This window comes from Wyeomyia smithii, chromosome 2, assembly GCF_029784165.1.
Source record: "Wyeomyia smithii strain HCP4-BCI-WySm-NY-G18 chromosome 2, ASM2978416v1, whole genome shotgun sequence".
NCBI lineage: Eukaryota > Metazoa > Arthropoda > Insecta > Diptera > Culicidae > Wyeomyia > Wyeomyia smithii.
This window is the reverse complement of record NC_073695.1, coordinates 41,812,710-41,823,371: the sequence shown is the minus strand read 5'-3', so window position 1 is coordinate 41,823,371 and position 10,662 is coordinate 41,812,710. Positions and strand designations below refer to the sequence as shown.

Below are 10,662 nucleotides of genomic sequence, written 5' to 3'. Positions count from 1 at the left end.
CAATAGTTTACAGCTAATCCGACGTGAATCCATTCAAATATATTATTTCATTTGTTCATAGAATTCGTACCATGATCTGAACAGGGTGAATCATGATCGGAACAAAGTATGTTTCATCATCGGAACAGCCATTTTATTTCAAATTCAGTTGAATTCAAGTATTTTAGATAGACAATTTAATTGTCTAAAACTATTCCTAACATTCCAAAATGAGCACTCTCAAGCAAAAAAAAAATTTCTCTTACAAAAACTTTTCCCTGAATTGTACCTACGTGAAATCCATCATTATATCAAACACTGGCAAAGTGAAGCGGTGAAGTCTCAGAAGTAAGCTGTTGCGATGCGATAATTTTATTGTTTCCGGCCTTCGCATATCACCAATAATTCCAACTTTAATGTAAGTGTTTTGCACAAAAAGTGTTTCTACATGAAATTTATATATCATAGAAAAAATATACTGGAATCCCTGAATCTTTGATTACACTATCATTGCTTGCAAACAAGACATAAAAGCAATTTGTGTTCGAAAATTTTTTTTTAACTTTTTCACTAATAGTAATATGTGAACAATCTTATTGAACTTTCTTGACAACATCAGGAGAAGATGTTTGAGGTTTTTGTTGTTTATTTGATATATTTTTTCATTAAATTTTACTCTCGCATCAGCCTAAATTATTTTTAAATCAGCCGTTTCATAATATTTTTCCTTTTTTGCTATGAGATAACATTCAAATGCTTAAATCCAAAACTTGGGAGCAATATCATGAAATCTGATTTTTGTATGACTTTTCGAAACTTGGCATACTGACGTTTTTTGATTTTTTTTAAGGTACATTACTTTGAAATGCTCTGCAGCTGCAATGATAGCTTGGAATTTTTTTTTTGTTTCAAAGGAAAAGTTGTTCAAAATAATATGCAAAACAAATCTCTTTTATTAGATATTGTAAAATTTGGTCCTAGTAGCCCTGACACTAAAAAAAAATAAAATAAACAGTGATTTTTTTGTAGAAAAGCAGCTTGAAAGTTTTGTTGTCGCAGTTCGTCACGGTTGCGACTACACCCAAAATTTAGGTACAAACGTAGAGCAACATCTCTCAGGAAGTTCGGCTACATAGAGATGAAAAATGAAAATCTGAAACCGGAAAACAGTAAGAAATATGTTCAATTTCAAATGCTAATAAATCGGTTAGTTTTCGATGGATTTCCTTCGTTCTTGCAGCAAAAGGTTGAAAAATCTTCTAAGAATCCCGCCAAATGCATAAAATTGTAATTTTATTATTCGAACTATTGTACTATTGAAAATTGTCAGAACGCAAAATTCGACCTCTGATTGGTGATTATATGATTGCTTTCCCATGCACGGAATTTACTATTTGGCCTATTTCGAGGCGAATGACCAACACATGGTTAAAGCCTCGTTGAATAAATAAATAAATAATAATAGGTATTTGGCCTATATAAGCGCCTGTTTCAGCCGAAACTGCTCATATTAGTTTTAGACATAGACAACAGCAGTCCCTACTTAGTAGTAGCAGCAGCAGCTGTGGCAGCGAATAGCACCAACAGCGATATTAGCAGGGCTAGCTGGTGCAGCGGCACTTTCTCTAGTAAAAGCTACCTTTGTGCAATAGCGAGCAGCATTAGAAGTAGGTACATAAGTCGGCACTTCCTCTAATGAAAAGTTGCCGTATTTTGACAACACACATACGATTTGTTATGCTGGCATTCAAAATTTATGTGTCGTCAAATTTTCACCGTAAAAACAGCTCTCAACTGTGCTCTCATAAAAATGCCTTAATTCCCTCTGTCGGGGTAGTACACAGATGCGCTTAACATTATATCCGATATGAAATTGAACAACAACTGTACTTACAAGGACAACAAACGAATTATTAAAGATTCATTATTTTCTCGTTTTGCGCTCGAATCAAAGGTAAAATGTTATTTCAATCTGCATGCTCTCAGACTATTGAAACTTGTTTACGCTGTATAGTGTTCGTTCTATGCCTGTTCAGTGATGTATGTGCAAACTGAAATTCGAAAGGACTTCAACTCCTCTTTTGCACAAAATTTTAAACATATTCAATAAAAGCAATGTAACAAACAACCTTATGTAGTTCTACGTCAACCTAGCGTTCGTGGCTTTGCATACAACCCTTGTAATTTTTTAAACTTGAAATTTTATCTAAGATTTAATTCGATCAAACCCGAAATGCTCCATTGATGAAACTTTGCTGATCGATGATCGATGAAAATGCGTCAATTCTTTAACAAATACAACTTCTGATCAACGTTACTTATAAGGCTACATTATCGAAGTTCAATAACATTGAAATAATGCGGAAACTGAACGTAAACGAATATTATTTGAACTGTGGAAAATCTTCGCTTCATGATTGGATACGTTGTTTTGAGTGCACAATTTATATTCCATATCGGCTAGAATCCGAGCGCTGGCGAAAATCTGGGTTCAAAATACAGAATGAAACCTCCAAGAAATAAAATCAGGTTAGACCAAATCGATGTTTCTGGTCAGCAATGTCGTTTAAGACGTTTAGATGATATACTATCTATAGGAAGTATGGCCGAAGAGGCTTAAGAGAAGAGTAATTAAATAATTAAATGTGCCCGAGAACATCTCACTCCCAAAAATAATGGAGAAAATACTAATGATGATAAATTCAATCATATTGTTTCCACAGATCCATTAGTTACAGATCCATAGTTAACGCTTATTTTAAAAAGGTGAAAAGTAATTGTAAAAAACTTAAAGATGAAGTAATATTTCTATTGAAGAATGTTGATTAATCTGATCACAGTTATATATATGAAGAAAAATAAGAGAAACATGATGATAATGATGATTAAGAAGAAGATGACGATTTTTTTGACTTGCAATTAGTTTGTATTATATATGTTGTTTTGATTCTAATAAAACAAATTTTTTTCGTAAAGTTTGATTAATCGAGCAAAAACTCCGTAATCTTTCTTAGTGAGGAGGACACCCCCTGGCGTTGCTCGTAGTTAAAGATCATAAAATTCTATTTAATAAAAAAGTGCCAAAAAATTATTATTAGTTACGTGCTATATGGACGGTCCCAACTAAAAAATGGATGCCAGATTCGTGTTTAGCACTCCAAAATTGTGTAAATCCCAATAAAAAAGCTCAATTTTCTTTCACACAGTCTTTTATATCGAGTTGGTCGTAGATTTTTGCAAAGTAGGTGGGGCGACGCAGACTCGAGAACGAGAAACGAAACAAAACACCTTCGATACTGCTGGGTGATTGTAATGAGAACCAAAAAAAAGTTTGTGCTTTCCTTATGCGAAAATTACCCTGGTTCTAAGATTAACTAATTTCGCGCTATTGATATTGGACCGATAACGGAGTTCGACTTGTCACAAAGGAATAATTGAACCGGAAAATCCCCTAATTCCGCAGTGAAAGTTCTTAAAATGACCCTCATTTTAATAGCTTGCTGGGACAATTTGTTCATAAGCAAAACACTGCCGTTTTTCATTAACCATTCAGTGTTCTGAAGAGAACCGATTTCATAATTTTCAACTAGAAATGCGTGCTGCAGAACGCTGATGAACGCACCACCGCACTGTTTCCAAAGCTGCAAAAACGTGATCGAAATTATTTTGACAAAAAAAAAAGATTTTAGAGCCATAGTGCCTTCAGGAAAGTTGATCCATTATTTCTTCTCCATTTTATAAAAGTTGCAATTTTGTGATTATTCCACTTAACAATGAGAAGCGATTTTTCCTTATTTCATTTTTGCATATTAAAATTCACTTTGTTCGGCAAAGTTCTAGCACATTTTATAAGAAACAACTTTGTCAAAGATACCATACTTCTATCTATCTATTTAAATTGACTTTTGTGAAGTTTTCTATAGATTGTCACTAAAAATCAATCTTTCAATATAACATTTAGTAGTAATTTTCTACAATTTTTCAATGTTCTGCATTGTTGTTTGCTATCACAAAACAAACAATTTCATCGAAGAAAGTTTATTTTTATCTCTCATATTTCATTGGTTATTTATTGAAACTATGCACTAATTTACCAACAGATATCTTTAAAATCTGCAAATATCTGCAGACTAAACCATTTCTATATTTAAGTATAAGTAGAACATCATTTAATCCATATAAAGGCATTTGTCTCTCGCTGTCTCCTGTGTGGATATTTGTAAATTAAAAAGCGCATTATTATAATAATAATAATGTTTAATAATTAAACAAACTTAAAAGATAAAAATAAACTTTCTTCGGTGAACTTGTGTGTTTTTTTTATAGTTAACAACATGTAGAACATTGAAAAATTTTGGAAAATCACTATAAAAAGTTATATTGAAAAAATGCTTTCAAGGGGCATTCCACAAAAAACTTCACAATAGTTCATTTGAATTAGCAGATACAAGTATAGTGTCTTCGACAAAGTTGTTTCTTACAAAATAAGCTAAAACTTATATGCAAAAATGAGAAAAATAAAACTCATTTCTCACTTTTAGGTAGATTAATCACAAAATTCTAACTTCTACAAAATGAAAAATAGTTAATAGAACAACTTTACTGAAGACACTACGACTCCAAAATCATTATTTTATGAGTTAAATAATAATAAGTGTAAATTAGCTCATTAGTTTAGTAAAAATCGTCAATAACCAAAATAATATGTGAGTTAAAAATAAACTTTCTTCGAAGATATTTTTTGTTTTGTTGCAGCAAACATTTTTGTAGAACATTAAAAAATTGTAGAAAATCACTATGAAAAGCTAAAAAGGCAAAAAAGATTTTTAGTAGCAATCTATAGAAAACTCCACAATAGTCCATTCAAATAGATAGATAGAAGTATGATGTCTTCCACAAAGTTGTGGATTTTTATATTCCAAAATGAGAAAAGTAAAATTCGTTTCTCACTGCTGAGTGGATTAATCATGAAATTGCAACTTCTACAACATGGATAATAATTAATGGAACAACTTTGCAGAAGCCGTTACGGCTCTAAAATCAATGTTTTTGGGTCACATTAATTTCGATCATGTTTTTACAGCTTTGGGAACAGTGTGCACCGGTAGCATTGAATATTTTCCTTGGCAGCACATAAGAAATTTGCTCTCTGTTCTGCCCTCCGGTAGCTGTGCCGGCAAAACATCCTGCAGCATACGATGGTTCCTGTTGCTGCCGTATGCAGAATAAAGGTAAGGTGTTTCGCAGTGCCTGATAGTTGACTCACAATTAGCTCTTTTTTCCTGATGTCGCGTCCCTCTAACTGTTAGACTCTACTAGTGATGGGAAACTTATCGATACTTATCGATAATATCGATAAATGCCGGACATCGATATTATCGTTAATTTTTTGACGTTAACAATAATTATCGATATTATAAGGGTGAGCACAAGTCAATGCGGCTGGTTACTGGAGGAGACCCAAAAGAAGGAGACCTCACCTACCCTACCCCATGAGTTGCTTTTGCCGCTAGGTATTTGTTGGTTGCTGCTATTCGACAAGATTTAGCATTGTTGGGGGTGGTGTGAAGGTTCGCCCCGGGTGTCACTGAGTTTCTGAGCAATAATGGTAACTAAAAAGGTATTTATAGTTTTTAGTTTCCTAAGAACAGTTAGTACTGGAGAACTTTAAAAAAATATCCAAACTTTTCGCACCATCTCATAAAAAGCAATGATACGAAATTGTAATAAAATGCATTTTCTTTGGCTTGCCAACTCTTAAAATATGATGGACATGCATAGCGGCAGTCTATTGGTAATTCTCTGGTAATTGTTTAGTTTAACTTGGAACTGTTTAAGTTTAAAGTATCTGTTACCCAACAAACAATTTTCAGTTCCAAAAAAAAACCCAAATCAACGAAATTGTTGCGCCAAAAAAGTATCCTGATTTATACAAGGACAAAATAATTGAGATAAATAAAATTCTCTCGAATTTTAAATGGCCAGAACTTTACGAAAAATGAATCAATTTTGATAACCGGTTTCATTTCACTGGAAAACAGTATTATATTAGTATTACTTGGGTACTTGTTGTGACCAACCTACACCTAAAATGTTTCGGATTTCAAGAGTGTGTGTCAAAGTGTACATTTTTGCAACGCATAGAACGTTTTAGGCAACTAAATTGTATATCTAAAATACTTCGTTTGAAAAAATCAGAGATCACCGATAATTTCTAAAATCATTTTTTGTTTTTAAAATTATATTTTTTTTTCAGAGTAGGAACTCATTTTTTTATATTTTTAAAGGAAAGTTCAGATAATTTTTACTAAGATATATTGATTCATAAGAAAAAGGTTCAAAAACAGTTAGGTTTTCTTACGCGGGGGATACATGCCTCGTGAAAAAACCATGTTAATTCAGAAATCCGCTTGATAAACCGCTTTAATTCAAAAATTCACGTAAAAAACCACATTAATTTGAAAATCTGCATAAATAACCTTTTAGAGAAAATCTGCGTGAAAATAGTCTGACCTTTTCAAATGTTAATCCAGATAAATTTTCAAACGCAAGTTTGCAAAGTAGCTTGATTTAATAAGACCTACACACCCACAATGTTCGATTGAATTCTGTGAGAGTGCTGTAAGCTCAAAGAAAATTAGTACCCAACAGGGAAAAAACCGTCAAAGTCAACACCCATACTTAATAAATTCATACCTCGTTGATTCCTTGGCGAATTTTCAATCTTTGGCTACCAATGAACCCGAAATAAATTCTGATTTATTGACAACATATAAACCTAAGTGAAACAGAATGTCACAAAAAGTTCTAAGCGTTGCAAAAATGTACACTTTGGCACACACTCCGGAAATGCGAAACATTTTCCAGTGACCCTTGGTCACGTTCAGTTCTCAAGTAATACTAGGAAACTAGGACAGTTTTCCAGTAAAATGAAACCTGTTTTGTCAGAATTGATTCATTTTTCGTGATGTTTTGGCCATTTAAAATTGACAGAATTTTTCCTGCTTCAATTATTTCCCTTATTATACAACCTTCAAAATGAACTTCGGCTTGAAACTACTCCGTAGAAAGCGCTCCCGGCGTAAAACCCGAAGACTTTCCATAACAAACTGTTTAACTCGTCCGGTTGTTTGAATTTTCATTTGCAGTATCGTAAGATTTGTCATTCAAGGCCTTAACACAATGGATACGTTGCGGCTGCGTTTGCGGTAATTTGACAGTTAGCCCATACATTTACTGTCACATTGACGTCTACGTAACGCAAACGTATCCATTCTGTTTGGGCCATCACTATCTCTGTTTTTAACAAATTTATATAGCGAAATTGCATTTGTCGAATAACGTTTGCGGTAAAAAAATGGACAAAAATTGCCGATTTTTCATGGGTTTACCTTCAATCGCACTGACGAAACTACTCATGCATCATCAACCCATGAGTTAGCAAAAAAAAAAATTTGACAGCGTTATCAGTCAAACTCTAACTGTGATGACGAAAAAAAGTGAAGCTACTCCGTTCAGAAGTGTGCGCGTTCAAAGAACGGTACCCCGCCGCGTCAAAAACGGACATCGTGCGGCACTTTGTGGACGCCGGGTATGCCGGTTCTGGCATCTACAACATCTTGACTCTATTGGACGACGATCAGAGCATGGAAAGAAAACCCGGTTCCGGACGGTCAACGACAGTTTTTTTTTTCATCACCATCTGAAATAGCTTTTTTCTCACCATCTGGAAAAAAAAATTTTACCCCAAAAATAAGCTGTCAAATTATCGATACTTATCGATAATATCGATAGAAGCCCCGGAATTATCGATTGTTATCGATGTCCGTTTTGGGCGATATTTCCCATCACTAGACTCTACTCGCCACTGTCTGATGAACAAGAATGAAGTTGAACTTTCAATACACAGTCTTTTGTATCGAGTTGAGCGTAGATTCTTGCAAAGTAGGCGGAGCGACGCAAACTCGAGAATGAAAAACAGACAAAACACATTGCTGAGTCAAAATATGTAGGCAGTGGAGTTTATTCCGTCCATAATATTGTTATCCGTGCTTGGGAAGCAAGGTGATAGCGAGGAAAGTGTATGGGAAAGCTCGACCTTGGAACTTTTCGCCAATTTTAACCAGTGAGCAGTAAAGCAACAATGTTAAACATTATATTGAACAAATGTCACAAATTTTATCTATCAACCGACATATAGATAACTAAGACGCATTGAGTCGTTCAAATCAAAAGCGGTTAATGGATTTTTTACGTATCTGCAGATCATCGATCTACAGTTTTTACTTATTTCAGCTTAAACCAGTTTCATTTTTTTTCGTTATTTGACTTCTTTTAATTAGAGTCGATCAAAAATCCAATGTCATTGCCAATCCAAATCACGTTTACTATCAACCATAGAAAAGATAGGATTCAACTAATTATCAGTAAGATTTCTTCTAGAAAAAACAACGCTGTTCCAGGGCAGTAACAACGTGACAAAAGTGTAACCCCGAGCATTTCCAATGAACAAAACTAATTGAAAACCATACAACTTCTCATCTCGAAAGCTTCGGAAGCCAGGTCAGCATCAACCGTGGCACGCCATGCATCGTTACTTCTGCTTCATTCCCAATTCTCAGGCTCCCAGCTGTAAATATTACCTCCTTTCCATCATCCTCGGGCATGTAGGTCACCCTTCAGCACATTGACCTACTTATTGTACTCATTCTACTCACACCATCAAGCAGCCAAAACGTTGAACGAATTTCTCTCCATTTCTTCCAGCTTTGCCTGTCGTCGTTTTGGAGAAAATGAACCCATCGATGAAACCGACGAAACCCGATACGACAGCCATCATCGACCGTCATTCATTCACATCGCTCCAAGTACTCTCCGACTCTCCCTGCCGTAATCCGCTCACATCCGGTGCCGCCACCAGCAGAGACATATCATTGCATCCGGGAAGCTTTGATAAAAGAATTCCATCCGAAATTTTACTCAGTAGTGAATCGGCCGTGGACGGAACTAGACGTGAAAATAGAAAACACACAACCAACGCAAGCTGAACCTGGTTTGCCTCCTTGCCCTTCCTGCCCTCTCTGAACAGTTCCTGTCCCTACAGATTGGAAGGAGGGCCTTCCACGCCTGCTTGACTATCAGTAAAGTTTGCACCGGGACAGAAACCACAACAACAAAACCAACAGTGGAACATTCGATAGCTTCAGTTTCTGAATGAAATTCGGTTGCAGGTTGGAGAACGAACGGTGGAAGCGCAAGGTGGTTTTGCTGGAGTTGAGGAGTTCGATACGCAGAGAGCAGAGATACGGACATTTGCGAGAGTGAAAATAAGGGATTCTTTGTGAAAGTGCTTACCGAAAGCTGCCTCTGGGAACAGACCCGTTGTGTGCGTGCTGCTGTTAGCAAGATAAGACGGAATTGATTGTGGAATTCGGTTCTTGCCTAGAATTTGTGCTAAGTTGTGATTTGCAGTACAACAAGTGGAATTAACAAACGTGTGGATCTGGTTGTATGTGAATTTGGGATTTTTTAGGGAAAGGCGTTTCGTGTGAGTGCTTTTTATCAAAGGAAGCAAATTAGTTCTGCTTGACGGGATGACCGAAATAAAAAGAGAAATGATTGGAAAAAGTTTTCCCCAGTGTCATTGACAAGTGGGTTTATTTGTAACATTGCTGTGTTTTTGGAAGAATCCCACTAGTTTTGAACACAGTCGGTGTGTGAACTGGACATAACTGTGCAACAAGCTTCATGAACAATCTGTTGAATGTTCCAAGGAGCGATAGCTGTGTGAATAATTAAAAAAAAATGTAATCAATGCACTGTTAAAGAGTTGTGAATTTCTCGTATCGTCGAAGTTTAGTCCAATCCAGCGAGAAGTTCCGTTGAACCGAAATATTTCACCGTTAAAACGAGGCACACGGCAAAGTGTGCAGAAAAAAGAAGTTCGAGGAAAAACTTTGGATACAACACTGAACCAGGATCCAAAAATGTACAAAGAAAGGTATGGTAGTACGAAATTCTATTCTGCACGTGCTGTTTCGATGGGCACTCCTGCGGAAAAAGATACTCTCTTTAAGCTGCTTTACTTCTTAGGGCTTTGAATTGAAGAATTTTGTTACACTGCTGCTTTGGAAGTTTTTTCAAAGAAACGGAAAGAAGTTTTTGAAATGCGCCGGAGGTTTCCGTTTTTTTTTTCATCCTCGACAAAGCAGTTTTTTCTTCTTTTGTATGTACCAAATTGCAAGTGATTAATCATCAGATTATCAGCTTGAAGAAGAGAAATTATTCTCTGGGACGAGACAAGATTAAAGTTTCGTTCACAATGGAACAGAAGTACCATTGGGGAAGCCCACGACAAAGCCACTTCACTGAGTTAAAAACTACTTTCTGCACTGGATGTGGATATAAATTTTCCACTCTACATACAGTGTGTTTTTGTTCTCGTGTGCTGCTGTCTGCTGTAGAATAATGGAGAGTGGGGTGAACCAAGAAGAATGCATCGAAACTCGATATTTGCTCTTGTCACATATTTGCATTTTTTGTGAGTTTTTTCTAACGGTTTACTGTTGCTTCTTTGCTCACAAAAGGTAACTTAAAAGGTTGATCTCCTTTTTATACCGTCCGTTAGCTCTGTCCCGACCTAGCGAAGTTTTATATTTTCAAGCAAGATATAAAGCCCCACTT

At 35.6% G+C, this 10,662-nt stretch overlaps 1 protein-coding gene across 4 annotated transcripts in view; it reads left to right on the top strand.

Moving 5' to 3' along the window:
* The first annotated feature begins 8,973 nt into the window (after positions 1-8,973).
* The window catches only part of LOC129719689 (BAI1-associated protein 3), a 240,006-nt gene continuing 238,317 nt past the window's right edge, over positions 8,974-10,662 (top strand). For all 4 annotated transcript variants that reach the window (XM_055671083.1, XM_055671082.1, XM_055671081.1 and 1 more), the window contains exon 1: positions 8,974-9,979. The gene's annotated coding sequence lies outside the window, so the exon portion shown is untranslated. The remainder of the gene's footprint in view (positions 9,980-10,662) is intronic.